The sequence below is a fragment of the Neolamprologus multifasciatus genome, chromosome 16 (genome assembly GCF_963576455.1).
Source record: "Neolamprologus multifasciatus chromosome 16, fNeoMul1.2, whole genome shotgun sequence".
Classification (NCBI taxonomy): domain Eukaryota; kingdom Metazoa; phylum Chordata; class Actinopteri; order Cichliformes; family Cichlidae; genus Neolamprologus; species Neolamprologus multifasciatus.
The window spans coordinates 34,645,461-34,669,479 of NC_140454.1; the positions used below are offsets into that span (position 1 = coordinate 34,645,461).

General features: G+C 46.8%; 1 pseudogene across 1 annotated transcript; it reads left to right on the plus strand.

Moving 5' to 3' along the window:
* Positions 1–13,141: 13,141 nt before the first annotated feature.
* Positions 13,142–23,968, plus strand: LOC146501170 (uncharacterized; annotated as a pseudogene). The gene is made up of 8 exons (XR_014869823.1): positions 13,142–13,316; positions 16,338–16,458; positions 16,598–16,721; positions 20,794–20,984; positions 21,256–21,422; positions 21,848–22,000; positions 22,272–22,398; positions 22,958–23,968. The product of XR_014869823.1 is annotated as an uncharacterized LOC146501170 (transcript).
* The last annotated feature ends 51 nt before the right edge of the window (positions 23,969–24,019 follow it).

A 24,019-nucleotide genomic window follows, 5' to 3' on the forward strand; every position in this document is an offset into this window, starting at 1 on the left:
TTTCATATCAGGGCTGAGAGCTCAGAGCTGGAACGCAGGAAGAACCCGACCCCGGCCCGCTCTCCGTGCAGTGTTCAAAAGCTGCTTTTAAGTTTGGCTTTGATTTTCTGCTTTGACCTCGAGCCTGCACTCAAACGTTGGCCAACCCTCTGAGGTGAAAGCAGAGCAGCGTTTCTGTGGGTTTGTGAGTGAGTGTTGTTTATCTGAAAGTTGAACGTCTTCGCCGTCTATCCGAGACTCCGGTGTACCCCAGGGTAGTGTTCTCGGCTCATTGTTCTTCTGAGTTTATCACAACCCGAAGCAGCAGAACGCCGGCCAGCTTCCTCTGTGCAACTGAAATGTTATCACATAAAAGACTGGTGAATATTTAAAAATGTGGCCTGAGGAGCCGCTGGTTCAGTTTGGCTTTGAACCCAGTGTAGAAATGTTCATCTGGGTTTATTCTTGGTGTTGTCGTTCTGCGGTGTTTGCTGATATGTCTGTGTTGGCGTCTTGGCTGAAGTTGCTATGGAGACTTGGTGATGTGAGTCTCAGAGCAGAGGCTGTCCTGCACAGGGAAACACTTCCCATCATGAAGTCTTCTCTGTTACCTGCTGTGAGTCGTTATCTCGTCTTCTCACGTGATTATTTATCTGTAAAAACGTTCGAAACCACCTGTTTGCTGGGATCTAAAGGTCGTGTGGTTTATGAGCATGAATGAACCCCGGGCTTATTTTAAAGATGAGCTCCTGTTAACGCGTCGGTGAGTGCCGTGTGACTCGTCGTCACCTTTAGTTGGTGAAACCTTGAATTCATCTGAGTATTTTCTTCGTGCAGACAGCGTGCTGGGAGGGAGCAGCTGTGGGCGTCCTTACAGTTAACCTTTTTAATATTTGTAGTGTCTCATGCGAACGATCAGCAGACGCTTTTCATGAAATAGATGCAGTTTCATGTTCCATTATTAACTGCCTTTAGTTAACCAAGATGCAGAGGGGGCTTTCCCCTGCTGTGTGACCAACAAACCAAACATGAAATTTGGAGGGTTTGGGTGCTCACCAACAGTTTCTTTCCAAAACACGGCGCCGTGCCCAGCTCTCTGTCACACCGCACTTCTTTTAATGTGATTCAGCTACGTTTCCACTGCTAGGAAACACACAAAGGCCACGCGAGCCGATGAAGCGCGCTCACAGCCCACAAAGGTCTGTTCACCGCTTCGACCGTAACACCGAGCTCAGTTTGCTCGTAAAGCCGAGGTGAAGCCGAGATGAGCCAAGGTGAGCCTCTAACTCCAGGGATGAACTAGATGAACACACAACATTTCAATTTTCATTTTAAAACAGATCTTCAGGCTCGTTGTGTTTGCTCGCCTCTCACAAAACACGTCATTTGCTTCTTTTGCTAAATCTACAAAAAAAAGAAAAAACACAGTTTGACCTGAAATAGTGGCACCAACAGCTGTTAGCTGGAAACTTACCTGATCTCAGCGTGGTGTGAAGTGTGTATCTGACAGTAACGTCTTTAAGAAACGGGGAGTAAACACCTGACGGTCGACAGGAGGAGGTCAGGAGGAGGACAGGAGGAGGTCTGGGACAGAAGGAGGACAGGAAGAGGTCAGGAGGAGGATAGGAGGACGACAGGATAGTAGGAGCAAAGACCTGACGGTAATCAGCTGATCGTCGACTGAAGCCTCATCAGCAACGGTCAGGAAGACGTTTTTACTGAAGAGAGACAGGAGGAGGACAGGAGGAGGAGAGGGGGAGGAAAGGAGGAGGTCAGGAGGACGACGGGAGGAGGTCAGGAGGAGGACAGGAGGAGGAGAGGGGAAGGACAGGAGGAGGTCTGGAGAAGGTCAGGAGGAGATTGGGAGGAGATTAGAAGGAGGTCTGGAACAGGAGAAGGTCTGGAAAAGAAGGAGGTCAGGAAGACGACAGGAGGAGGTCAGGAGGAGGTCTGGAGGAGGTCAGGAAGAGGACAGGAGGAGGACAGGAAGAGGTCAGGAGGAAGACTGGAGGAGGTCAGAAGGTCAGGAGGAGGTCTGGAGAAGGTCAGGAGGAGATTGGGAGGAGGACAGGAAGAGGACAGGAGGAGGAGAGGGGAAGGACAGGAGGAGGCCTGGAGAAGGTCAGGAGGAGATTGGGAGGAGGACAGGAGGAGGTCTGGGACAGGAGGAGGTCTGGAGGAGGACAGGAGGAGGTCTGGAGGAGGTCAGGAGGAGATTGGGAGGAGATTAGAAGGAGGTCTGCAACAGGAGAAGGTCTGGAAAAGAAGGAGGTCAGGAAGACGACAGGAGGAGGTCAGGAGGAGGTCTGGAGGAGGTCAGGAAGAGGACAGGAGGAGGACAGGAAGAGGTCAGGAGGAAGACTGGAGGAGGTCAGAAGGTCAGGAGGAGGTCTGGAGAAGGTCAGGAGGAGATTGGGAGGAGGACAGGAGGAGATTGGGAGGAAGACAGGAAGAGGACAGGAGGAGGAGAGGGGAAGGACAGGAGGAGGCCTGGAGAAGGTCAGGAGGAGATTAGGAGGAGGACAGGAGGAGGCCTGGGACAGGAGGAGGTCTGGAGGAGGACAGGAGGAGGTCTGGGACAGGAGGAGGTCTGGAGGAGGACAGGAGGAGGTCTGGAGGAGGTCAGGAGAAGATCAGGAGGAGCTAACTGGAGGGGGTCAGGAGGAGGTCTGGAGGAGGACAGGAGGAGGTCTGGAGGAGGTCAGGAGGAGGACAGGAGGAGGTCTGGGTCAGGAGGAGATTGGAAGGAGGACAGGAGGAGGTCTGGAGGAGGACAGGAGGAGGTCTGGAGGAGGTCAGGAGGAAGTCAGGAGGAGGACAGGAGGAGGTCTAGGACAGGAGGAGGTCTGGAGGAGGACAGGAGGAGGTCTGGAGGAGGTCAGGAGAAGATGAGGAGGAGCTAACTGGAGGAGGTCAGGAGGAGATCGGGAGGAGGACAGGAGGAGGCATGGCAGAGGACAAGGGGAAGTCTTGGACAGGATGAGGTCAGGAGGAGGACAGGAGGAGGAGAGGGGGAGGAAAGGAGGAGGTCAGGAGGACGACGGGAGGAGGTCAGGAGGAGGACAGGAGGAGGAGAGGGGAAGGACAGGAGGAGGTCTGGAGAAGGTCAGGAGGAGGTTGGGAGGAGATTAGAAGGAGGTCTGGAACAGGAGAAGGTCTGGAAAAGAAGGAGGTCAGGAAGACGACAGGAGGAGGTCAGGAGGAGGTCTGGAGGAGGTCAGGAAGAGGACAGGAGGAGGACAGGAAGAGGTCAGGAGGAAGACTGGAGGAGGTCAGAAGGTCAGGAGGAGGTCTGGAGAAGGTCAGGAGGAGATTGGGAGGAGGACAGGAGGAGATTGGGAGGAGGACAGGAAGAGGACAGGAGGAGGAGAGGGGAAGGACAGGAGGAGGCCTGGAGAAGGTCAGGAGGAGATTGGGAGGAGGACAGGAGGAGGTCTGGGACAGGAGGAGGTCTGGAGGAGGACAGGAGGAGGTCTGGAGGAGGTCAGGAGGAGATTGGGAGGAGATTAGAAGGAGGTCTGCAACAGGAGAAGGTCTGGAAAAGAAGGAGGTCAGGAAGACGACAGGAGGAGGTCAGGAGGAGGTCTGGAGGAGGTCAGGAAGAGGACAGGAGGAGGACAGGAAGAGGTCAGGAGGAAGACTGGAGGAGGTCAGAAGGTCAGGAGGAGGTCTGGAGAAGGTCAGGAGGAGATTGGGAGGAGGACAGGAGGAGATTGGGAGGAAGACAGGAAGAGGACAGGAGGAGGAGAGGGGAAGGACAGGAGGAGGCCTGGAGAAGGTCAGGAGGAGATTAGGAGGAGGACAGGAGGAGGCCTGGGACAGGAGGAGGTCTGGAGGAGGACAGGAGGAGGTCTGGGACAGGAGGAGGTCTGGAGGAGGACAGGAGGAGGTCTGGAGGAGGTCAGGAGAAGATCAGGAGGAGCTAACTGGAGGGGGTCAGGAGGAGGTCTGGAGGAGGACAGGAGGAGGTCTGGAGGAGGTCAGGAGGAGGACAGGAGGAGGTCTGGGTCAGGAGGAGATTGGAAGGAGGACAGGAGGAGGTCTGGAGGAGGACAGGAGGAGGTCTGGAGGAGGTCAGGAGGAAGTCAGGAGGAGGACAGGAGGAGGTCTAGGACAGGAGGAGGTCTGGAGGAGGACAGGAGGAGGTCTGGAGGATGAGAGGGGAAGGACAGGAGGAGGTCTGGAGAAGGACAGGAGGAGGTCTGGAGGAGGTCAGGAGAACATCAGGAGGAGCTAACTGGAGGGGGTCAGGAGGAGGACAGGAGGAGGTCTGGAGGAGGTCAGGAGAAGATGAGGAGGAGCTAACTGGAGGAGGTCAGGAGGAGATCGGGAGGAGGACAGGAGGAGGCATGGCAGAGGACAGGGGGAAGTCTTGGACAGGATGAGGTCAGGAGGAGGACAGAGGAGGTCTTGGACAGGAGGACGACAGGAGGAGGTCTGGAGGAGGTCAGGAGGAGGACAGAGGAGGTCAGGAGAAAATCAGGAGGCGCTAACTGGAGGGGTCAGGAGGAGATCGGGAGGAGGACAGGAGGAGGTCTGGAGGAGGACAGAGGAGGTCTTGGACAGGAGGACGACAGGAGGAGGTCTGGAGGAGGTCAGGAGGAGGACAGAGGAGGTCAGGAGAAAATCAGGAGGCGCTAACTGGAGGGGTCAGGAGGAGATCGGGAGGAGGACAGGAGGAGGTCTGGAGGAGGACAGGAGGAGGTCTGGAGGAGGACAGGAGATGCTGCTTCAGACTGAAGTCGGTCATAGCAAATATTCACTGCTAAGCTGGTTGGATTTGTAAAAACTACATTTTTGTCTAATGTGCTATTTTTCAGTCTCTGCCCTTTTTTCCTTTTTCATTCAAAATCTGCAGAAATGAAGATTTTAACGATTAATTAATTTATTTTTTCTTTTCAACAAATTTAAAGTGAAACAACACAAAAGACTTCAAACCACAACACAATAAAATATAAATTAAAATATGCAAAACAAAAAGAAGATGCACATTCTCTGTCATATAGGCCTGGGATGATTTTTTGGGGAGATTGTTTTCCTGCTTGGAATTGCATGCATAGGATCCGCAGCTGAAAATAATTGTGGATGATACCTTACCTTTGTTAGCCATTCCTCGCCGTCGGTCCCCTGACCGTGGTCGGGATACGCAAGGGGAGCTGCTTACTCCAGGGCCGAAGTTTTGTCCTCCTTCGGGGTTAACTCCCTTCACTTTTGTGGAGTAGTGAGGCAGGCAGAAATCAGCTGAGACACCCGGGAGTACTGAAGAGATGAGGCTTTAATAACAGTACTGCACATTTCAAAACACACTGCATAGGCTGTAGCCCGTTAGAACGCTGCTCTCGGTCGCCACCTCTACCCGTGACATTCTTTTTCGCTCACCGCGTTTCCTCACACGCATGCTCACACACACATCGCATACACTCCTCACACAGCACCCAGCCACACACAAGCCGGCAGTTCCTGCAACACTACCCCCACTCTGGATGGCAATTAAACAATAGTTCCACTCCAGCATTGTAATGCACAAAATAAAACATTTCAAGTGCTGTAAATTAGAAAAGATTACACAACTGTAACTATTACATGGCGACTATATATAATAAGAATAACTATCCTAGCATCTAGGAAGGCACAAATACAAATGGATAAGTGCATGTAGATAACCCCGTAGGTTCTTCAGATACTTTACTCCCCCTTTTTTAATGTAAACACTGGCACAATGAAAAATATAGCTCTCTTAAACCATTGTAGCTAACACTGTAAGAGGCTGAAACTATTTAAACTTGAACTGAATCTTCAGTCCTACTTGGAACGGTCCATGGTAGATAAACCAAGCTAAGTAACCCACACCCCATACCGGTCTGGTGCTCTGTGCCGATGAGTTGGTCACTGAAACTGTTGGCCCAGATGGTCTGGCTCACCCACCACACCCCCACCATTCTCATGGTCTACATGGGAAGGAGACGATGGGACAAGCACAACCAGAGTGGGATCAGCTGCAACTGAGACAGAGAGAAGCTGGGACCATTGCCAGTGTCTGTAGAGAACAGACTGTGTAGACCCAGATCACGGTCTGCTGGGTCATCCTCTAAAGCTGGTGGGACCTCTGTAGGTGACCACTGATGAGCTTGATCAAGGACCCAGGTATTGTCCAGGGGCTCGCGGCAGCGATAATGCTTTAGTTGGTCATGGTGGACAACTTTCACTTTAGACCTTGGGTTCTTCTGGATCCAATAAACTAGGTCATCCAATTGCCCCAGGACAAAGAATGGTCCTTCATACGATGGGAGGAAATTTTTGACCTTGTTCTTGATGTGACATGTTCCTTTGATGAGATACCACACAGGATCTCCAGTCTTGTACTGTGTGTGGCAACAGTTCTTGTCATATTGTCTCTTTGCGTGTGCGACTGACTCACGCAGGGCTTCCCTGGTGATGAGGTGGGCCAGATCCATCCGCTCACGCATTTGCTGCACATACTCTGGAGCTGAGGGTTGGTTGTCTGGATCAGGAGGTAGACCTGCGACAAGGTCCACTGGCTCACTCAGTTCTCGGCCAAACATCATGAAGTTTGGGGGGAAACCTGTAGCACTGTGTTTGGTCGCCCTGTAGGCCATAACAGCGTACGGGATCATCAGGTCCCAGTCCCACTGACAACGTTCTGCTGTGGAGGCCAGGATCTTTTGGAGAGTGGCATTGAAACGTTCAACCTGGCCATTGACTGGGGTCGGAATGGCGTTGTGTGAGTCTTGTCTATGCCAAACAAACTGCACACCCCCTGGAACACCTCAGATTCAAAATTGCGTCCCTGGTAACTGTGCACTGCTTGAGGTATCCCGTAGCAGCACACCCACTCAGATGCAACAACCTCAGCGACAGTTGCAGCCCATTCATCTGGGATAGGAAAGGCTTCAGTCCACTTTGTAAAGTAGTCTTGTATCACAAGCACATATCGGTTTCTGCGCTCTCATTCAGTGGTCCCATAATGTCCAGCGCAATGCTCCATTGGGGCTCCTATCCGGACAGTTCCCATCGGAGCTTGTGGTGTCTGCTGGGGTCGGGCTCTGGATGCACAGCTGGTACAAGTACGGCACCAAAGAGCAACGTCTTCCCTCATGTGATACAAATAGAATCGGGTTCGTAGTCTTGCCACAGTCCTCTTGACACCAAAATGTCCGCCCACTGGCCCTTTATGCATCAGGCTCATCACTTCTGGTTGTAGCTTGCGTGGCAGTACAATTTGGGAGAACTGGGTCTCGTCAAGGCAGTAGAAGCAACGGACCAGAACTCCATCTCTGAAGTAGAGCCATTTCCATTGAGCCCAGTGTGTCTTAGTGGCCAGGCTGCATGGTGAAACAGTAGTCCATTGGGGGCGCTCACTGCTGGCCTCCATCCAGGCGCGTATGGGTGCAATGTCTGCATCAGCGTCCTGGGCTTGGCTCAGCTCCCCCATGGTCCAGCCATGAAACAAAGAAGCAGTATCAAGGGTTTTAGCCACATATATTTTCTCAGTCAGCTTTAGAGTGTGTGTATTAGTGGAAATGTTCTGCTGAGGAAAATGGGTTTGAGCCTGGATAGTGCACTTTCATTTGGGAAGTAGGAGCTGGATAATAATTCATGCTGCTGCCTGTGTTTCCCTCATGGCTGTAGCTGCGGCATTCAGCGTCATTGAAGGGATTTGTGCGGGAAAGCTGCAGCTGGGCAGGACTATCGGGTGGCGCAAATACACCCTCTCCATTAGCTTGTGTGTTAGTACAACTTTCGGCAACACAGGAATGGGTTGATATGCTCACATTTAGCCACAGCACTGTCTTTTTTAGCTTCCCTAATGCTCGCGGCACCCTCGGGGACATTGGTCAGCGACATGAACAGGTTGGAGAAATTGGTCCCAAGTCCGTAGTTTTCATGAGAATAGCGAGCAGTGGACATCGCGAGTTAGCTTAGCTATGGGCTAATACACTTGTAATTATGGTCACTCGGCTTTATTGTTAGCCACTTTAGCCTGTCGGTTTTTCTTAGTGCTCACCACTCCTTTAACAACGCGAGAGACTCCCTTCCTGGTTGCCAGTGTTAACCATTCCTCGCCGTCGGCCCCCTGACTGTGGTCAGGAGACGCAAGGGGAAATGCTTCCTCCAGGGCTGAAGTTTGTCCTCCTTCAGGGTTAACTCCCTTCACTTTTGTGGAGTAGTGAGGCAGGCAGAAATCAGCTGAGTGAGTACTGAAGAGGTGAGGCTTTAATAACAGTACTGCACATTTCAAAACACACTGCATAGGCTGTAGCCCGTTAGAACGCTGCTCCCGGTCGCCGCCCCTACCCATGACATTCTTTTTTGCTCACCGCGTTTCCTTACACGTATGCTCACATGCACATCGCATACACTCCTCACACAGCACCCAGCCACACACAAGCCGGCAGTTCCCGCAACACCTTTCTAATGTGATGATGTTGTCTCTTGTTGTCCCTGGCTCTCTTTCTCTCTCTCTCCCTCCCGCTCTGTTCCTGTGCTACTGACAGTGTAACTTCCGCCCCTCTGCTCAGATAAACACTGACGTTCAGGCTTGATGTAAGCGCACATTATTCATGACCTCTCCGCCATATTGGTTAGTTAAATGCCTCAGCAGTGACCAATGACTCGTGGTTAGCCGTCCTGACAGCAGACTCTGATAAGCACCCAGAGTCTTGCAGGCCTTGGGATCTGGTCTCATATGAGCAGCTTTTATGACATAATTATAGATCATGTGGTGTGAAGTCAGGGAGGGGTCAGCGCTGCACGCCCCATCAGCAAACAAACCCAGCAGCAGTGACACACGGTCCGCTTGAGTTTCTCCACGTAACATGAAAGATGCTCAGCCTGTGAGTGTCTGACTTCATCAGAGGGTCTCTGCACTTGATTTTCATGCTTACATCATGCTTACATTGTTTACACTTAGCATTTATCAGACAGTCAGCGACTGCACGGAAACCTCCGATTGCTAAGGGAAAATGTGAATTCTCCACCTGGTTGCTGGAAGCGGTCACAGGGAGGTTTAGTGCTTCTCCAGCCAGCTGGTGAATCCTTGTTTTTCCGGGCCAACCTGTCTCTAGGCCCGTCCAACAGCTGACGTCACCTGGTTAGTGGTGAAAACCTAAATTTAAGAAGCACTGCTCATGAGAAGAAAATGTTTAAGATCACTTTGATTTGGAGGGGGTGGGGTTTATAACTTTTACCCCAACCTGCCACCAGAGGGCGATTGCCATGCTGTCCATCTTTATATACAGTCTGTGTTTTCAAGGTTACCCAGCCAGGAATAAGGAGAACCGCTGGGTGAGTTTGCCCTCCTCGGTGACTGTCAGGCTCCTCCTGCTCTTCCTGAGCACAAACACTTGTAGTTATGCAACAGGCAGAAGACTGACACACTGGGATTTTTCCACAGCTCTTCCCATCTGCTAAACTGGGCTGTAACACACCTCCATAATGGTTTTCAGGCAGTTCACAGAGGACTGGCACTGAAAGTCAAAGACTCTGGAACTTTCCACCACAAAATGGGTGAAAATGAGCTCAGCGGGTTTTTTGGGTTTGACGTCACTCCCTCGTCCTGTCTCCGTTTCCTCTCCTGGTCTCTGTTCCAGCACCTTAACTCTGCATCAGGGAATGTGTTTTGCTTTCGGATGATTTGCACGCTTGTTGCAGGCTTCGTGATGACTTGTGTGTTTAAGGAGCAGGTTGTGTATTTGGAAACGGCTCGGCACCTTTGATTTGTATATAATTTGGAGTGAATGTCATAAACACGTCATCATGTGGAAGCTTTGTGTAGTCTGACAATAAAGTTTGAAAAAGTGTTGTGATGTTGACTTTGTTTTTGTTTTTTGTTTTTAAACATTATGTTTATTGAATTTTATATTACAGAACAAGCAAAGAATAATAGTACAATTAACATGAGATTTATATTAAAGAACATAGTCCCCAAAATAAACAAATATAAATTAAAAGAAACAACAACAATAATAATAAAAATAAATAAATAATAAAATAAAACAAAACCTATGCACAGCATGGGTAAAACAAACAAAGCAAGATGCGAACGAAAAATAAAACAAAAACAAAGAAACAGATAACAAAGAAAAAAAAAACAAAACAAAAAAAAAAAACAGACAAAAACAAAAAAACCACACACACAAAGAAACCCAAAACTCAGCACCAAGTATCACCTTCTAAATTAATTCCCTTCATAATGTCTCAGAAACTCAGTTAAAGGTAACCATATTTCTTCAAAATCTACTCCCTTTCCTCTGACAATATAAGTAAGTCGTTCCAATACAATACATGATGCCATCTCCTTCACCCACATATGATTTGAGGGTACATCCACTTTTTTCCAATACAAAGATATTAAGCGCCTAGCTTGCAGGAGGCCAAAGTCAATTAATTTTAGCTGTCTGGTGCTAAAGTTACAGTTCTTTGGATATATACCTAACACACACATTTTTGCTCCAACAGGTATATTTACTCCAACAATCTTAGATAAAGTTTGCGTGATTAATTTCCAGTGCCGCTGTAATTTTGGACAGCTCCATACACAGTGGAGCAGAGTGCCCTTCTCGTCTAAACATTTACTGCAGCTATCTGGGATGACAGGCGACCAGCGATTCAGTTTGACTGGGGTTATGTACGTTCTCATCACCACTTATATTGGAGGAGTTTTCATCCTTGTATTAATTGATTGTCTTTGGCCTTTTAAACATGCAGTTTCCCAGTCCACCTCTTGTATCTCCTCTTGGATGTCAGCCCTCCATGCGTCCAACTTGTCAGTGGCAGATTCCCTATCATGCGTTAACAGAGCTGTATAAACTGAAGAGATATGACCTCTGCCCACTGGCTTTTGAAGTATGACATTCTCCAAGTGTGATAATGGTGGCTCAGATACAATCTGTTTATATTTTGACATAATGAAATGTTTAACTTGTAGATATTTAAAAAAATGTTTTTTGGAGATGCTGTATATTTGGCATAGCTGATCAAATGTAAGAAGGTTGCCATCCTTATAAAGATCTGCCACCTTCTGTACACCTTTATCTGCCCAGATTTTGAAACCCCCATCAGTTCTTCCTTCTTTAAAACATGTGTTGCCCCAAATAGGTGAAAAACGAGAGATAGAAGACTTATCACCCATATACTGATGGGCCGATGTTGACTTTGTTACAGCTTCGTGCCTGCACTTCACAGCAACAGTAATAAACAACAGTCACAGTCAGACCAACAGGCTTTGATTCTAAAACCTTTATTAAAGCGAGTCGCTGAGACATTTCCTCACAGCTCTGCAGCTTTTCAGAGTTCACAGAAATAAAAGCGTTTAAAAAACTCCTAACTAATAAACTCCCACAGCGCCCTCCAGCGGCGGCCCCCCGAACAGCAGCCTGGAAACCACCGAGTGACGTTTGGGAAGCGCAATAGCAGCGAGACAGGAAGCGGAAGAACTTCAACGTAAGAGCACTGGGTCCTCCTGCGCTTTCTGCCGCCTGTCCTCAACTAACGAACCAGCAGAGGGAGCCCAGGGCTTTGTTTTCACACAGGCGGGTGAAAGGAAGAAAAGTGACAACACCATAAATCACAAAGTCTGAATATATTCAAGTATTTATACAATTATAAATACAAAACCTTCTGTTTTCTTTTTCGTTTTATTATCTATTTATTTAATGAAAAAATTAAATCCAATAAAACTTTGTTTTCTAAAAGCACATCGAGTCCTTTCACAGGAAAACAGATTCTTATTATCACCAACAAACCGAGAGAAACGAGGGAGACGCTGTTCTTATTAATATCTGATGAACACATTCATTTCTCGCATTCCACTCGGATCCATGTTTAACATGTTTCAGAGCACAGAGGAGGACAGCAGTCAACCGTCTGGCTTAAATGAGTAGAGGACACATTCGTGGACACAGATCCTTGTTCACTGCGCTGCTGTTTACAGTCTTCATCAGAACAAACACTGCTAACTGTACTTTGCTGCTCGCTGTCCTTGAAAAAGCAAGAGCTGACACATCCGCTCATAAATGTCCCTTTTACCCTGTAAGCCTGGTTTAGTAACCTGTCCTAATAGATTTGTGTTGTATTTATTATACGGGGGCAAAGTGGTGTCAGCCCTGTGCTGAGAGGGCTGAGCTCATCCATCCGTCCTGTTCTAACAAAGACACGTTCAGGAACAGCTGTAGTTCACTTTATTCATATAGCATCAGTGAACAAACACACGTGTGACTGTAAGGTGAAGACCCCACAGAGTTAATGCAGGACTACACAGTGTGTCCTTCTCATGAGTGACACACATGGATGTGAACCAACACCTGTTTGGCTGAGCCAAAACAACCGCAGCAGTGATTCGAACCTAAAGTACTCTGGATACTGTTACTGTACAAATACTATTACATGTTTGTTGGTCAGGTGTCCTGCAGGAAGAAAACACTTGAATGTGCATGAACGCGTTTACATGAGGACAAAGTGACTTCAAGGGAAATACAAATCTTCACATTTTGATGTCTGTCAGTTATTTTGTTCATGAAGTTTTAATTTACGAATTTTGAGCAGATGGTGTAAACAGGTTGTAACTGTATCAAAGTGTAAGGATATAAAGAAATACATGTATGAGTTACAGTGAAAACCTGTCTGTAAATGATAAACACGACTTTCAGTTTTTCTATTCATAGAAATTTTATTGTGAAGAAACGGAATTTTCCGTTTAGAGTTGAAGGAATGTCCGTAAATAGTAGAGAAATTCTACGGAATCTTCTGTTTTACCGGAAAAGTTCGTGAACTTCAGTAAAAGATTTGTTTTTACCCGAGCGAGGCGCATCTGTCCACGCCAGTATAAACCACAGCACAGGATCCACCCACTGCAAAATTAACGACAGTGCACACTGACAAACCCCAACTGCGACTACACCTCCCAGCCACCTCCTCCCAGCTTCCCCGACATTAAAATACCGAACTTATAGACCCCCCCACCCCCCAACCTTTCCCCTGAACAAGCACTCCGACACGCCCACGCATGGACGTTAACCTACTCAGTTCCTGCTGTGGACAGGTCCACAGTTCATCCCGATCACATTACAATAATTTAATAACATATTATTAAGATACAGAAAACTAGATCCAGCTTAAGAAAAAAAAAGTCCACCGAGACCAGTGTAGAGCTGTGTTGGTGCGGCAGGCTTTTACTTTGAAGGGCGTGGCAGGAAGCGGTGGTAGGTTTGATGTGGAGAGCTGAGAGGAGCCCGTCTGCGTCACAGTGTAAGGAGAGTTTCTGGGAGCTGCTCGTCTTTCTCCGAGGCTGTGGAAGCTCCGCTCCGGGCAGACAGGAGGTGAGTGACCGGGCAGAGGGCCACCGAGGCCGGCCGAGCATGTCCACGACACCGCTGTCTGTGTGTGGCTGTGTCGGTTCCGCAGGGAGCAGTGACCTGCGGGCACTCCGGGGCCAGTTTATGGTGTTTAACTACCGACTAGTACACACCAGCAGGGGCCAGACTGTGGAGCGGACACCGAGCAGCCGTGAAGTAATGACAACAACAATGCTAATAATGCTAATAATGATAATGATAATAGGGGATAACTGACTGATCAGAAAGTCAGTCAGAGTGGACGTGGTGGACGTGGGTGTCCGTGGTCACTGAGACTGTGTGTGTTGTGTTCCTCTGAACAAAGCGCTCATTAAACTAATCTGATTTTGCCTTTTATTGTTTTAAACGTGGGAGAGTGGACAGTTTCACCGTGGGCTCAGATTATTATATCACGATCTGTCACTCTGACAAACACCACGCTGACTAAAACTTCTGTAATGTGACTTAAGTTCACGAGACTGTCCAGTTATTATTGTTGCTGTCGACCAGTCCAGCGTGCAGGGTAACTGGGAGGCTCCAGCCCCCTGTGACCCTGACAAGGATCACCAGAAGTGATGGATCATCGCTATTGTCACTGTTATTGTTGTTGACTGTGTTGTATGGGGCGCCGTTTGTAAAGTGAAACATGCTGAAATTAACGGCAACATTTTTCCACATTTAGCTCAAAACCTTACAAAAACATGTTTTTTCGAGTAATTTTTTACAACATTTAGTAAAATATTTGTAACTTTTCATCAAATGTTAAATATTAAATCTAAATGATAAATGTTAAATCTAAATATTATCTTTAAATCTAAATGTTAAATGTTAAATCTAAATTTTACAGAAAACTAAATATTTAGGCTAACATGCGAATTTATTGTACGGATCAACGGAAATACCAAAATAAAAGCTTCCCGAAAACCTCCGGTGCAAAATTGTGTCTGCTCTCCCCATCACTTCTCTCCGCCATGTGCTGCTTCACTTCTTGGCTACGAGCATGTCCAGCGATTTTGCTGGACATGTGCTGCAGCGATTGTGAAGTGGAGACTGCAGCTGCTAAGAGTGCACTACTGCTGACCTTTAAAAAGGCTCTCAAAACAATATATGTATGTGAATTTTTGCGTGTATTATTATAATTGTTACCTTTTTCTTTTACCCCTGGCTTTTTGTGTTCATGTTCTGTTTTGTATACTTCATCTGTTCGTATGTTGTATACTCATTGTTTGTTAAATAAAGCTTAAAAAAAAAAAAAAAAAACTACTGCTGACCTTTGGATGGCCGACAAAACGGATCTTCCGATGTTTTCAGCTAAATCGCCGGACGTGCTTTCTCATGGTCCGCGCCGGGTTATGGCTGAATTCCAGTGGAATGACGGTCCCGCCATAATAGACGTTCCAGCCATGTGTTCAGCCCTAAACCTAACCTTATCCCCAACCATAACCTTATTCCCAACCTTTACTAGCAGTTAAATGACGTAAAATAGTGTTTTCCAAAGCGATTTTTAGAAAATGAACGAACATGTGTAGATTGAGTCCAAACGGTTCTCATGTGCTCTCCTTTTTCCGATGCTGTCATTCAGGAACGTGTTGAGTACCCGAAAACATAGAATGTTGACAATTTGACACCTAGCGAAAATTATTACGCTTAGGTAGTAAGAACGTGTCAGACCACTACCGGCACATTTTTGCACCGGAGGTTTTCGGGAAGCTTTTATTTTGGTATTTCCGCTGATCCGTGCAATAAATTTGCATGTTAGCCTAAACATTTATATTACATTAGATTAACATTATTTAGATATTTTTAACATTTAGATTTAGATTTAAATATAATATTTAGATTTAACATTTAGATTTAGATTTAAATATAATATTAGATTTAACATTTAGATTTAGATTTAAATATATATTTAGATTTAACATTTAGATTTAGATTTAAATATAATATTTAGATTTAAACATTTAAAGTTCTGTTTAAATATGAAAAGTTACAAATATTTTACTAAATGTTGTAAAAAAGGGACTTGTTTTGAGCTAAATGTGGAAAAATGTTGCCGTTAATTTCAGCATGTTTCACTTTACAAACGGCGCCCCATAGTGTTGTGAGTTTTTCACATGTGGTTTTTCAAACACCATACAGTAAACCTTTGATGTCCTGGTGTTTCACGCTCATGAACCGTCCTCATCGTGATGTTTTTACTGAAAACAGGAACTGGAGACTTCCACAGCGGTGCTGAGGCTCCCAGCCTCTGATCCAGACTCGGGGTCCTGAGCGTGTTTCCAGTCAGTCTGCACGGCTCCTGTTTTTGTAAAAGAACGTCAGTTTTTTTCTGCAGCTCCGTTTGGTGAACACTGAGTAAAAAGTTCACCTTCAAGCTTTAACTCTGGTTTCTAATAATGTAGTAGAAGTGATGCACGTGGGAGGATGTGAGAGTGCTGAGGCAGCAGGGCTGGGCTCAGCGGCAGAGGAGGAAGAGGAGGAAGAGGAGAGAAGGTGCCAGACTTGCTGGGATGTCATCATTCATGCTTGATGCAACATGTTGACGATGTTGCCCAGAAGTCTGAGAGACAACTTTTGTTTCCTGCAGGCCTGACAGAAGCTGCTCTCACGGCATTGATTACAGATTATTGATTATTGGAGCTGCTGTTTTCTGTGACCTTCGCGGGTGGAGCGTCCTTCCTCGCGCTGCTCTGGGCTCTCCCGGCTCGGGGACATTCCCGTGATGCTCTGAGCGCGTCCTCTCCCCTCTCTCGCTGTTTGCAGTGCGCCGCTAAATGTTGTCTTTTTTGTGTTTCATCCTGTTTCCCGCTCTCTCCTGTGAAAAGGGGTTTTTGTCACCGCTGTCTGATGGTGGGGCTTTTCTGTCTTCAGGATGAAGCAGCTGCAGTTGGGCAACTAACTGAGTTTATGTTTAACTGACTGAAAATCTTTTCTCGAACTGAAACAATCCGAAACATAAAATCGTCTCGTGGATGAGATGTAAATGTAGATGATGTTTCGCTGCAGCTGGACCGCGTGGTGCTTCCTGGCTCTCAGCGCGTTTGCCGACGTGACGATGAATCCTGCCCACCTGTGACGATGGCCTGTCTGCCTCTGCTGCTCTGCCTCAGCTTGCTGCTGCACTCAGGTGAGTCATGTAAAAGCAGTCAGGTGTTCAAATACCGTCCTGCCCCACCCACACACAGGCTGACACCTGTCAGGTATACTTTGGATCCTCGTGACTCATCAGATTGCCTCACATATTTTCCCTTTTCTTCCTCGCGCAGAGCTCGCTCACCCGCCTCCCGCACCTGTTAACCCTTGTGTCGACTCTCTGAACTTCCGCCACGTCCTCTGGTGGAAGCCCGGCGACAACACGCCCCCTGGGACAGAGTACGGGGTCTTTGTGAGGTAATTTGTCCGCCGCCTGTCCTCACGTCCTGTCACTCTCAGCCTGGTAACATGAAGACGACGGTGCTCACATCAAACCCAAAAACCTCTGAGCTCTGTGGGTGATGTAGAAAACACAAAGTTCAGACGCTTGAAGGGATCAAGTTAAAGCTCAGCTGTGACTCCAAGGCTTTTATTAACACACACACACACACACACACACACACACTCACAAACACACACACACCTGAGATAAAGGACAGGATAAACACCTGTAAATAAAAGTGTTGCATCAGCTGCGTGTTTTCGTCAGATGCTTCCTGTCGAAGTTCAGAACACGATATTTTTTCTAAAGGAGGGTAAAAGTCCCCCCGTAGCCTGCTGGGAAATTCCACTGTTGCTTCTACTTTTTTACCAAAAAAAAGATTCAAAATAGATTTCCTGTTTTATTTTGTAACTCACACTGTTCTTCAGATAAAAGAAAGAAATGAAACAATAGAATTATTTCATTTTTAATTATATTGTAATTATGCAGCAAATACAAAGTTACTTAGTTACAAGTTTTTTTGTTCATATTTTATAAAATAAAAGGAAACAGCTTCATTTTTGCAGTTTATCCAGAAGAACAGATTTCATGGAGACGGACGTTCTGGTCTTTAGACCCGGTGTCGTGTCCACGTGTGACGACATCAGAAACATTCGAGCCAAACTCGTCGTGACATGGGAAACATAAGCAGCTCGTTCGTACACGTAAATAAAAAGACAAAGTGTGTTGTGATCGTGAGACGATGGAGGATCAGGTGTGTGAGTGGGGGCGTGACCTCCATGCAGGTTTATGATGTGTGGTAAACATGAAGCAGCCCTCCCTGCTGCCTGTGTGCCTGTGATGGCGTGCACGGCGTGCTCTGTGGGACGATGAGCCGCCGTCTCTGAGTAACTGTTGCACAGAGATCAGCTGGTCCAGGCTTCAGGGAGCGCTCCTCTCAGGCATGGAGGAAACCCCCTGATAACAGACGCACACAGCCTCGACAGCTTGAACACAGCTTACAGCTGTTTTCCATTTACGCGCACACACACACAAAGATGTTCTAGCACACAGATCGTGGTTATTTTGGAGTGCGTGGAGATGAAACAGGAAGTGAAAACAGAGCGGCGTGCTGAGGTTTGTGGGGACCTCTTCAGACCAGGGTCACCAACCTACTTTAAGGGTACTGAGTAATCCGAGGGGCGACGTGTCTGACACAAAGCTCACCTTTAATATTCTTTAACCTTTAATCTGCTCACGTTTTCAGTCAACTTCACTGGCTCCTTCTTCTTCGTTGGTGGAATATCTGCCTGGGCGGGGTGCTTTCTCTCTCCTGGGTGGTTTGTTCACAGAGAGCAGCTGGGATGGCTCTGACGCCATTTCCGTTTCAGCACTCATCGTGAGGGTTCGCTTTACGTTTGCAAGGTTTAACATGAATACACTGAAACTGCTCGTGGCTTCGTGTTTTTCAGCTAGTTCAGAAACTGTGTTCTTCCTCATACAGCGTCCCCGTCACCAAACCACAGCCTGTGGGTCCAACGAGTCTTTATTGTCTTTAGGGCTGCCACGATTAGTCGACTAGTCACGATTACGTCGACTATCAAAATCGTCGACGACTGATTTAATAGTCGGCGCGACGTTTGAAGCTTTGTAAGATCACAAAAGACGCAGGAATAAGTAGTAGGATTTAAGAGTGTAATAACGGACTGAAACAGAAGATGGCAGCAACTGCATGTACAAGGATGCCAGCTGCCGTTAAACCCCCAAGAAAAACAAGAAGAAGCTGTGTCCCAGAATTCATAGCGCAGCCCAGCTCAGTTTCCAACAATGGCGGCAGGTAGTTAGTTTTAATATTACTCTTATTATTCTTTCTGGGTCACAAAATAAACGTTTAACATATTTTCAGGCGAGAATGTAGCTGTGTAAGCCTCAAATATCTGCTCAGTTTATCAAGACACCACATAATTTTCAAAAGCGCTCCGACGTTTTCGGAGACGTCTGTTAGCCACTAGCTCGATAGCTAGCCGGGGGCTAGGCTAACTAGAGCCGTGAGAGCACCGGACTCCTGCTAATCGTTTTCAAACCCACCACAGTCTTTCGCTACTCAGGTTAAACATGATATATAAGTCACTTAGATAACTTAAAAATGTTATTGTTTGGCTTTTTTCAGTATTTTATTTGTTCCTGAGTAAATCGGTTTGGCTGAGATTAAAGTTATAGTTTTTACACAGCTGAATAAACGTCAAGCAGACAGCTGATTATCAGAAGTGTGAGATGCTCGAGAATTTACTCCGGTGTCCTGTTATATTTTAGATAGCAAGGAGTTTATTAAACTTCACCGAAACAATCTGCAGATTTCATTAAAATTTAATAAACTATCATCTTGTCTTTATTTTTAGTTAGCACATACCTTAAACACCTAAAGCTGTAAGCTAATGATAGTTATATAAGAGCAGATGCTGCTGGTGCAATAAGCTGTACGTTTTATGTCTAATGGATGATGATCTGATTAGTGAAATAATCGCAAAAATAATCGGTGACTAGTCGACTATCAAAATAATTGTTTGTGGCAGCCCTAATTGTCTTACAGCTAAAACGCAGCAGCATCCGGCTGCCTTCCTGCATGTCTTAGAAATGATTTTCAGGTTTCACTGAGTCTTCAGAGCCAGTGTGCTGGCCTCAGATGGGTTTCCATCAGGATCTGAAAGAGCTGTCAGAGGAGATAAAACCTGTGACACGTGGTGCGTTCACTTGTCCTGTTTTAGCTCTGAAATATTGGCGTTGTGTCATATTCCTGTCTTAAGCACCCTGAATGCATCATCTTTTATCTGGAAACACGTCTACAGGCCTCAGCAGGTTAAAGGTCACAGCCTCGACAGCACGGCTTAGGTTTGAAAAGCTGCGTCTGAGCAAAGCAGCAGACTTCTGAGCTTTTTAATTAACATCTGAACTCCTCTCTTATTCATGAATGGTAACCTGACAGTAGGGTTGGGCTATATCATACCGTTCACGGTAATACCGGTGTAATGTTGGGCAACGATAGGAAAATGAAATATCGCGATAGAATATGGGTAAAACGCGCATGCGCAGTGCCTTTGTTTACATACACACATGGCCGCGACGCAGAATGAGAAGAGCGAAAGTGGATCGTTGAATGAAACAGATGAACCTGAACTGGTTTGTAAAAATGCTGCAGCTTCACTGGTGTGGAACTGGTTTAGGTTTCGTCCGTCAGATACACAACAAAGCACTATTTTTGGTAGCGCATGCTAGCGGGCCGTCGTTATTACCGTGTTGTTTGGAAAATACGACACACTTAAAATCAATTCTTTGATTTTTCTGAAAATCAACAGAGCCCCTTATAATCCCGTGTGCCTTAAGTATGAACTCTGGTTGTGTTTACTGACCTCGAGACGATTTTATGTACACGGCGCTCGAAAATCGTCAAATGTAGCTACGAAGCCGCACCGCTTGATGGATTGTTGGAGCATTACGGCTATTGTAGGCGGAGCCTCGCGGAGTGATACGTACTGTGCTTCAACATAATATTACCGTATTGTGTGTGTATAACCTCTTTTTAAGTGTTGTGGATATTATACATGGTTATGCTGAGGATATGTCGGCCAGTTTCCACTGGAAATGCCTTTTGGTTAAGCTGTCAGCAACAAATTTGCATTTGCACTGTTAAATTTTTATATAACTTTAATGCACATATAAAACAGCTGCTTGTTTAAGTGAAAATAAGTGAAAATACATTGATGTGGGTTTTTTTTTTGTTGCACTAATAAAGTTGAGGAGTCGTAAAGTATTTTGCCTAGCGTCAGTTATATTGTTATTGCAAATTTTCAAATGTATATTGTGATAAATATGTTTGGTCATATCGCCCTGCTCTACCTGACAGTAAACGTCCAATCAGAAATCAGCTTTCGTTTGAATCCAGGACCAGCTGGATTCGAGACAGGAACAGCTCATCATCGCTGTTTGAGCAAACAGTCGTCACACAAAGCAAATGTTTCTTTTACTGTTTTTGTCCTTCTGATCTAAAATGTTCTGTTTGTCGTTGTTCAGTGAGGAATGGAATGAATGGGAACAGCAATGCAACATACCAACGCAGCCCCAATGCAACCTAACATCTGGAACAGCGATGCCGCTGATGCTACCAGAGTGGGAGTCCCAGTATTACCTGCACGTCAAAGCGTTCTTCAACCAAACCTGGTCTCCAGAGTCCGAAATAATAAATTTTGTCCCTTACAAAGAAAGTACGTCAGCATGAGCGTCTTCTGGGTTTCACACTGGTGCATTTGGATTTAAGTGTGTCCCACAGTGTTAGTGAGATTACTTTGTATTCAAAGATGTCAGCTGGGTTTGGTTCAGTGTGACTCACCTGGTACTTTGCAGGTACACACAGTAACTTTACCGACTCAGTTACTCTCTAATAATCCAGATGCATCAGGCTTTGATTGAACTAAAATCTCTGGACTGGTTGAATCTTTACCAAAAGGTGACCGCGTGTTTTCTTCTGTTTACAAGCTAAATTAGGTCCTCCAGAGGTCTCACTGGTCGGATATGAAAACTACATCCAGATCAACATTTCACTGCCTTGGACTGATGACCTGCCAAACTTTCCCGGTATCCAGCAATATTATGGAGCCAGTTTCAACATCTCATTTCGGATCGGAACCGATGGAGAAATCGGGGTAAGACATCAATTTCATCCCAACATCAATGTGCAGATTTAGACCTCCATCCATCCATCCATCACATGGGCCTACAGGCCAGTCAGCAACCTCTCGCCATCCTGTCCCTGAGCCAGGGGTCGCTGACTGGTGTCCAGGCGCGGCTGTAAAACACATACAGTACATATACGATATAAAAATGGTAATGCAGCCAATCACAGCAGGTTTCTGCCTAAAAGCAGGTGTCGGGTTGATTGACATGAGGAGACTGACTTTGAGAGTCACCTGTCAGAGCAGGTGTTGTGCACCTGGTCAGGCCTCCAAAGGTGTCTTCATGGCCACGTAGAGGTCAGAGGAGAAAACGATGCTGAGGATCCCACCAGTGGGTCGTGGACAAATCCCAGACGTGATTTTAATGACACGTTTCCTCCTTCTTTGACCTGCAGACGCTGGAACAGAAAAAGAAAGTTTGACCCTTGAAAACTTAAAGAAAGGGGCGGAGTACTGCATACAGGTGAAGCTCAACACCAGAAATCTAAACGCGCATGAGCCGTCTGCCTGGAAGTGCACCTTCACCACGGCGGTGGACCAGCAGAGAGGTGAGCTGATGTGCAGCCGGTAAGGCGGCGTTGTTGCTGAATCAGAGCGTAATGAGCTGCCACCATTCATCTGCCTCCTTATCTGTGTAAATATGCAGAGGGAGTCATTACTAACACATGCCAGGGCTGCCACTCTCGCCAGTGGGACTCCTCCCCCAGCCACCTGCTCCACCCATCCCTCCCACAGCAGAGCCACAAACCACACCCCTCCGCTGTACTTCGGCTGGTTCGGGTCGTCTGCATGGAATAATGTGTGTCTGTGTGTCTGCAGGCCTCACTTTAGGTTTGGTCATCGGCGTCCCGATGGTTGCCATCTTCATCGTCACGAGCTGCCTGCTCCTCCTCTTCTACACGGGAGTCATTTGTAACTGAAGGAAACTGTGCCCAGAGCTCTAATTGTAAGAAATGCAGTTTCATATACACTCTAACACCTGTGGTTTGAGACATTTTATAATGATGTGTTTATTTCTGCTGTGAAGTTCATTTTCATCCATGAGCGTCTCTCAGAGGACAAAGTTCAAATACTTTGAAGCTCCACAGTCGTAAAGCTCCTGCAGCATATTGTGATTTGCATTTCCACAGCAGGACCAAAGTCCTTCAAAGGTTAAGCAAATGAGTCAGCTGAGCTGAAAACTACTTCTGTTTTGCCTGCTGCTCCATGTAGATCTTGCTTCAGTCTTAAATATGATCAACCTGTCTCTAATAATCAGCTGTGTACTTCAAGCTGGCTGCAGTTAAACCTTTACTCCAAAAGCATCTCTAGACCATCTCTAGATCCTTGAAAGAGTAGTTGTCAAGCAGCTAACAGGTCACAGTGACTGTCCCCAGAAAACAGCTTTGGCTGATGTGTTTGTCCTGCATACTTAGACACAGCTGTGACTCGATGATACTCAGACATCTTCAGCAGAGTTTGCCTCTGTTCCACCTTCTCAGAGCTTCTTTCTCTTCTCTTTGTAGACGGCTCTAACCAAAGGCTACGTCCTGACCCCGCAGCCCACCGTCCCAGATCCCATCTCAGTTACCTCAGAGACCGGGGAGCACAACAATCACACAACATCACCTTCTGCCAACATTGACGATATCTCAGAGGACGATGACGATGATGATGGCAACATGCACTATGTGAACAGAGCAGTGGATCTCTCCTCGGGGGAGAGCTGCTGCTGTGAGGAGCTGTCTGGCAACATGTCACCGAACAGCGAGCCAACGGCAGCACCGGACGCTGGAAGTTCAAGGTTATTTGCTAAGGTGAAGGTAACGGCGCTGCCTGCAGAGTCTGACGAAGGCCAGGTGGAGACGGAGGTGGAGGGAGCGCAGTTCTGCTTGGTGAAAGAGAGGAGTCGAAGTGGAGTCTGGGGACAAAGTCAGGAGGAGGTGGCGAAGTCCAAAGAGGACAAGGAGGTGCGGGACATCTCCGGCAATGTCAACCTGTTCTCAGTCACCCTCGCCTCAATGGCTGCACGCGATGAAGATGAGGAGGACGTCACAGGCTTTTTGAAAGGGTCCAGCCTGGAGGGTTTACCTGCCACAGACTCACAAACTGAATCAGATCACCTGACACCTCAAGTATTCCCGACACACACAGACCGCACTGCGAGCAGATGTGAAGGCAGCAGCACGGACACGCTAACTGAAGAGGAAGAGGAGGAGTTCTCGCCCTATTTGAGAAACAGATGATACTGATGTGTGCTGCTCTGAGCGTCGATGACTCGCAGGTTCTCCTCGTGTTTGTAGACCAGCTCATTATTTGGTGCTGCAGGTCAGAAGATCTGCAAATGAACCAGCCGGATTTTCTGTGTCCGACTTTTTGACTTGTTTGACTGTGAACATCAAACTGATGCTGCCAAACGGGGTCCAGACACTTTTTAATGTTGTTTGAAAATTAAACATAAGCATTTTAAGAAAATCAAAGGAAACTGTGACATTTCTCTTTCTAATGTTCTTCATTAAATATAGATTTTAATGTTTGCTTTTCTCCTGGTTTCCATTCTCTGTACTTCATAATTAAGTTTTGGTCAT